Here is a 6,873-nt window from a genome sequence, read left to right on the forward strand (position 1 = left end):
AGGACAGTTCGAGTGACAGGTCAAATCCAAGAGTTCCGAAGACTACCTCCAGGAACAATCGGGAACAAGACCGATTACAAGTCGTCGAGTCTGTTACTGGGCGAACACGAGATGCGCACAGGAAATCGATCAGCCCTCACAATGGCCCAAGGCCAGAGATCGGACTGCTACGATTTACCCCAACAATCATCGTGCCACTCTTCGCAGAGAGGTGATAGACGCCAACGAGCCCGCGCATAGCAATCGAGGTGTAAAAAGGGCGTTGAAGGCAGGAAACCTGGACGAAAGAGGCTACGAGGTCACCTCGAAGCGGTCTAAGAATCGGGCGCACTTGGGGCGACTACCAGTGCCAACCCCTTATCCCGCGGTGCGTCCGACACACAGAAATTTCCAAGGCGGCCAAGGAGCCTCCCCGCATAGCAATCGGGGTGTGAGGTTACGGATGCAGCATTGATAGCAATCGAGGTGTGAGGCGAAGGATGCAGAAGTGAGAGCCGAGGGATGTAGCAGAGATAGCAATCGGGGTGTGTGATGCAGAAGAGATAGCAATCGAGGTGTGCGGTGGGAAGGGCCCAGCAGCCAGAATGCATGAAGCGACGGATGAAGCAGTGATGACAACCGGGCTGTGAGGAGAGGAGGGATGCAGCCAAGAAAGCAATCAGGGCTCGAGGCAAGGGATGCATCAAGGATAGCAATCATGTTGTGAGGCGAGATTCCAAAGGCTAAACGTGAGAGGCTGCAGGGTCGACTCAGAGAGGTCTATGCATGTGAGAGGCTGAAAGCAAGGTCGACTCGGAGCGGTCTATGCATCGGGCGCGCTTGGGGCGACTACCAGTGCCAACCCCTTATCCCGCGACGCGTCCGACAAAGAGAACGTTCCAAGGCGGCAGAGGAGGTTACCAGCCGAAGGATGCAGTAGCAATAACAGGTATAGTTCCGCGGCGGCCGAGAAGACTCACCGCATAGGAATCGGGATGCGAGGCGAGGGATGCGGCGGGAAGGCCCCGACGGCTAAACGGAAGAGGCTGCAGGGCCGCCTCGGAATGGTCCAAGCATCGGATGCGATTGGGACGACTACCAGTGCCAACCCCTTATCCCGCGATGCGTCCGATACACAGATAGTTCCAAGGCGGCCGAGGAGCCTCACCGCATATCAATCGGGGTGCGAGGCGAGGGATGGGGCGGGAAGGCCCCAACGGCTAGACGGAAGAGGCTTCAGGGCCACCTCGGAATGGTCCAAGCATCGGACGCGCTTGGGGCGACTGCCAGTGCCAACCCCTTATCCCGCGATGCGTCCGATACACAGATGGTTCCAAGGCGGCCGAGGAGCCTCACCGCATAGCAATCGGGGGTGCGAGGCGAGGGATGGGGCGGGAAGGCCCCAACGGCTAGACGGAAGAGGCTTCAGGGCCGCCTAGGAATGGTCCAAGCATCGGACACGCTTGGGGCGACTACCAGTGACAGCCCCCTATCCCGCGATGCGTCCGATACGAAGATGGTTCCAAGGCGGCCGAGGAGCCTCACCGCATAGCAATCGGGGTGCGAGGTGGGGGATGCGGCGAGATGGCCCCAACGGCTAGACGGAAGAGGCCACAGGGCCGCGTCGGAATAGTCCAAGCATCGGACGCGCTTGGGGCGACTACCAGTGACAACCCCTTATCCCGCGATGCGTCCGATACGAAGATAGTTCCAAGGCGGCCGAGGAGCCTCACCGCATAGCAATCGGGGTGCGAGGTGGGGGATGCGGCGAGATGGCCCCAACGGCTAGACGGAAGAGGCTGCAGGGCCGCCTCGGAATAGTCCAAGCATCGGACGCGCTTGGGGCCACTACCAGTGACAACCCCTTATCCCGCAATGCGTCCGATACGAAGATAGTTCCAAGGCGGCCGAAGAGCCTCACCGCATAGCAATCGGGGTGCGAGGTGGGGGATGCGGCGAGATGGCCCCAACGGCTAGACGGAAGAGGCCACAGGGCCGCCTCGGAATAGTCCAAGCATCGGACGCGCTTGGGGCGACTACCAGTGACAACCCCTTATCCCGCGATGCGTCCGATACGAAGATAGTTCCCAGGCGGCCGAGGAGCCTCACCGCATAGCAATCGGGGTGCGAGGCGAGGGATGCGGCGAGATGGCCCCAAAGGCTAGACGGAAGAGGCTGCAGGGCTGCCTCGGAATAGTCCAAGCATCGGACGCGCTTGGGGCGACTACCACTGCCAACCCCTTATCCCGCGATGCGTTCGATACACAGATAGTTCCGAGGCGGCCGAGGAGGTGGGGGATGCAGCGAGATGGCCCCAACGGCTAGACGGAAGAGGCTGCAGGGCCGCCTCGGAATAGTCCAAGCATCGGACGCGCTTGGGGCGACTACCAGTGACAACCCCTTATCCCGCGATGCGTCCGATACACAGATAGTTCCGAGGCGGCCAAGGAGCCTCACCGCATAGCAATCGTGGTGCGAGGTGGGGGATGCGGCGAGATGGCCCCAACGGCTAGACGGAAGAGGCTGCAGGGCCGCCTCGGAATGGTCCAAGCATCGGATGCGCTTGGGGCGACTACCACTGCCAACCCCTTATCCCGCGATGCGTCCGATACACAGATAGTTCCAAGGCGGCCGAGGAGCCTCACAGCATAGCAATCAGGGTGCGAGGCGAGGGATGCGGCGAGAAAGCCCCAACGGCTAGAGGGAAGAGGCTTCAGGTCCGCCTCGGAATGGTCCAAGCATCGGACGCGCTTGGGGCGACTACCAGTGACAACCCCTTATCCCGCGACGCGTCCGATACACAGATAGTTCCAAGGCGGCCGAGGAGCCTCACCGCATAGCAATCGGGGTGCGAGGCGAGGGATGCGGCGAGAAGGACCCAACGGCTACACGGAAGAGGCTTCGGGGCCGCCTCGGAATGGTCCAAGCATCGGACGCGCTTGGGGCGACTACCAGTGACAACCCCTTATCCCGCGACGCGTCCGATACACAGATAGTTCCAAGGCGGCCGAGGAGCCTCACCGCATAGCAATCGGGGTGCGAGGCGAGGGATGCGGCGAGAAGGACCCAACGGCTACACGGAAGAGGCTTCGGGGCCGCCTCGGAATGGTCCAAGCATCGGACGCGCTTGGGGCGACTACCAGTGACAACCCCTTATCCCGCGACGCGTCCGATACACAGATAGTTCCAAGGCGGCCGAGGAGCCTCACCGCATAGCAATCGGGGTGCGAGGCGAGGGATGCGGCGAGAAGGACCCAACGGCTAGACGGAAGAGGCTTCGGGTCCGCCTCGGAATGGTCCAAGCATCGGACGCGCTTGGGGCGACTACCAGTGACAACCCCTTATCCCGCGACGCGTCCGATACACAGATAGTTCCAAGGCGGCCGAGGAGCCTCACCGCATAGCAATCGGGGTGCGAGGCGAGGGATGCGGCGAGAAGGACCCAACGGCTAGACGGAAGAGGCTTCGGGTCCGCCTCGGAATGGTCCAAGCATCGGACGCGCTTGGGGCGACTACCAGTGACAACCCCTTATCCCGCGACGCGTCCGATACACAGATAGTTCCGAGGCGGCCGAGGAGCCTCACCGCATAGCAATCGGGGTGCGAGGCGAAGGATGCGGCGAGAAGGACCCAACGGCTAGACGGAAGAGGCTTCGGGTCCGCCTCGGAATGGTCTAAGCATCGGACGCGCTTGGGGCGACTACCAGTGACAACCCCTTATCCCGCGACGCGTCCGATACACAGATAGTTCCAAGGCGGCCGAGGAGCCTCACCGCATAGCAATCGGGGTGCGAGGCGAGGGATGCGGCGAGAAGGACCCAACGGCTAGACGGAAGAGGCTTCAGGGCCGCCTCGGAATGGTCCAAGCATCGAACGCGCTTGGGGCGACTACCAGTGACAACCCCTTATCCCGCGACGCGTCCGATACACAGATAGTTCCGAGGCGGCCGAGGAGCCTCACCGCATAGCAATCGGGGTGCGAGGCGAGGGATGCGGCGAGAAGGACCCAACGGCTAGACGGAAGAGGCTTCAGGGCCGCCTCGGAATGGTCCAAGCATCGGACGCGCTTGGGGCGACTACCAGTGACAACCCCTTATCCCGCGACGCGTCCGATACACAGATAGTTCCGAGGCGGCCGAGGAGCCTCACCGCATAGCAATCGGGGTGCGAGGCGAGGGATGCGGCGAGAAGGACCCAACGGCTAGACGGAAGAGGCTTCAGGGCCGCCTCGGAATGGTCCAAGCATCGGACGCGCTTGGGGCGACTACCAATGACAACCCCTTATCCCGCGACGCGTCCGATACACAGATAGTTCCGAGGCGGCCGAGGAGCCTCACCGCATAGCAATCGGGGTGCGAGGCGAGGGATGCGGCGAGAAGGACCCAACGGCTAGACGGAAGAGGCTTCAGGGCCGCCTCGGAATGGTCCAAGCATCGGACGCGCTTGGGGCGACTACCAGTGACAACCCCTTATCCCGCGACGCGTCCGATACACAGATAGTTCCGAGGCGGCCGAGGAGCCTCACCGCATAGCAATCGGGGTGCGAGGCGAGGGATGCGGCGAGAAGGACCCAACGGCTAGACGGAAGAGGCTTCAGGGCCGCCTCGGAATGGTCCAAGCATCGGACGCGCTTGGGGCGACTACCGTTGCCAACCCCTTATCCCGCGATGCGTCTGATACACAGATAGTTCCGAGGCGGCCGAGGAGCCTCACCGCATAGCAATCGGGTTGCGAGGCAGATTATTGGGAAGGGAACCCCCTGGGATGCGGCTCAAGCAGTGCCCAAAGGGACTGGAATGCGGAATCACATCGAGAGACCCAAATGCTATACGAGGGCTCAAATCGAATTATCGATTTGGCCACGACATGGACGCATCGGAACGACTACCTTTGCCGAACCACTCGCAATTGCATCCATACCGAAACCAATAGACATTTCCGTTAGAGCCCTCGCATAGCATTCGGGAATCTCGCATGCCCCTCTAAATCGACCAATGCTGGCGCTCAATGAAAATCCGAGCGCTACCACCGTTCGAGCGCCAGCATTGGTCGAGTTAGAGGGGCACGGGGGAGAATGCTCCAGTCAACACCTCCCCTATATAAGTTATTTGTCCGATTCTCGCACAACCGTAGTCTGCCTCGTCGAATCAAACAACGGTCCCAGATTCCGACTTCCGTTCCGTAGAGACCCAAAAGCTAGATGGAGGCTCGCAAGAAAGAGAGTCGGCGCATAGCAATCGGGTTTCTCGAACGTTTAGGGACCGAGCTCACTTGCGGATAGGGCAAAATCCGCCAAGCAACCCAAAAGCTAGACGGGGGCTCGAATCGAATCGCCTAGGCGGCCACAACAACGACGTGTTGGATCGACTACCAGTGCCAAACCATTCAGCAAGACTAGTCTGTGTCGAGGCCGGATAGAGATTCTCAGAGAGCGCCCGCATAGCATTTAGGAGACCTGCCGCGTCCCTCACACTCGACAAATGGTGGTGCACGTTTATAAATCCGAGCGATCCCAACCCTTTCAAGCACCAACATCGGTCGAGATAGAGGGGCACGGAGGGGGCTGCGTGAGACAACACAGTCCCCTATATAAGTTATTTGTCCGATTCTCACACATCCGAAGAATGGTCATCAAATCGGACAACAGCCCAAACTTCCGACTTCCGTCCCAGAAAGCCCAAGAGCTATCTAAAACGTTCATGGCCGGAACTCGATCGCGGCTATACCAGTCCGCCAAGCAACCCAAAAGCTAGACTGGAGCTCTAGTCGAATCACCTCTGTGGCCATTGCAAGGACGTGTTGGAGCGACTACCATTGCCGAACCATTCCGCAGGTCGAGTCCATACCAAGGCCGCATAGAGATTCACGATGAGCTCCTGCATAGCAATCAGGAGACTTGCCGTGTCCATCACAATCGATAAATCCTGGTGCAAGATTTTTGCATCCGAGCGCTCCAACCAGTCGAGCACCAGCATCAATCGACATAAACGGGCACGGGGGGAGGATGCTCGAGAACACTACCTCCCCTATATAAGTTATTTGTCCGATTCTCAAGCAGCCGAAGTCTGGTCATCGAATCGGGTCAAAGACCACAACTTCCGACTTTACCCACAATGCAAGTCATCGAATCGAACATCGGCCCCCGAGTCGGACTCCATGCGTATGTCAGGTCATCGGACCCAAATTCCGCCTTCCTGCGCATGGCGGGCCATCAATATCAACTCGGTCATCGGACCCAAACTCCGCCTTTTTGCGTATGGCACGCCTTCAAATCGGTCATCGGACCCAAATTCCGCCTTCCTGTGCATGGCGGGCCATCAACATCAACTCGGTCATCGGACCCAAATTCCGCCTTTCTGCGCATGGCACGCCATCAACTCGGTCATCGGACCCAAATTCCGCCTTCCTGCGCATGGCAGGTCATCGGACACAAATTCAGACCTCGCCAATATGCCTACGTATCGAATCGGTCATCGGACCCAACTTCCGACTTCATCCATACTGTAGGGTCTTTGAGGTTGGCGCGGTGCGCTCAACCCAGGGAGTCGACCCATCGAAGCATACACCTCCCCTATATAAGCTATTTGTCCGATTCCCACACCTGTGTAGTTTGCACCTCTGACCAGGACATCGACCCCAACTTCCGAACTCGACTGCAACGACGGCACCAGCGCCTTGGTGCGCACCTTGCGACGCACAGTCCCAACATTCGCCTTCCTGCACATGGCAGGTCATCGGACCCAAATTCCGACCTCGCGAGTATGCCTACATATCGAATCGGTCATCGGACCCAACTTCCGACTTCATCCATACCGTAGGGTCTTTGAGGTTGGCGCGGTGCGCTCAACCCGGGGAGTCGACCCAACGAAGCATACACCTCCCCTATATAAGCTA

The sequence above is a fragment of the Cryptomeria japonica genome, unplaced genomic scaffold (genome assembly GCF_030272615.1).
Source record: "Cryptomeria japonica unplaced genomic scaffold, Sugi_1.0 HiC_scaffold_381, whole genome shotgun sequence".
Classification (NCBI taxonomy): Eukaryota; Viridiplantae; Streptophyta; class Pinopsida; order Cupressales; family Cupressaceae; genus Cryptomeria; species Cryptomeria japonica.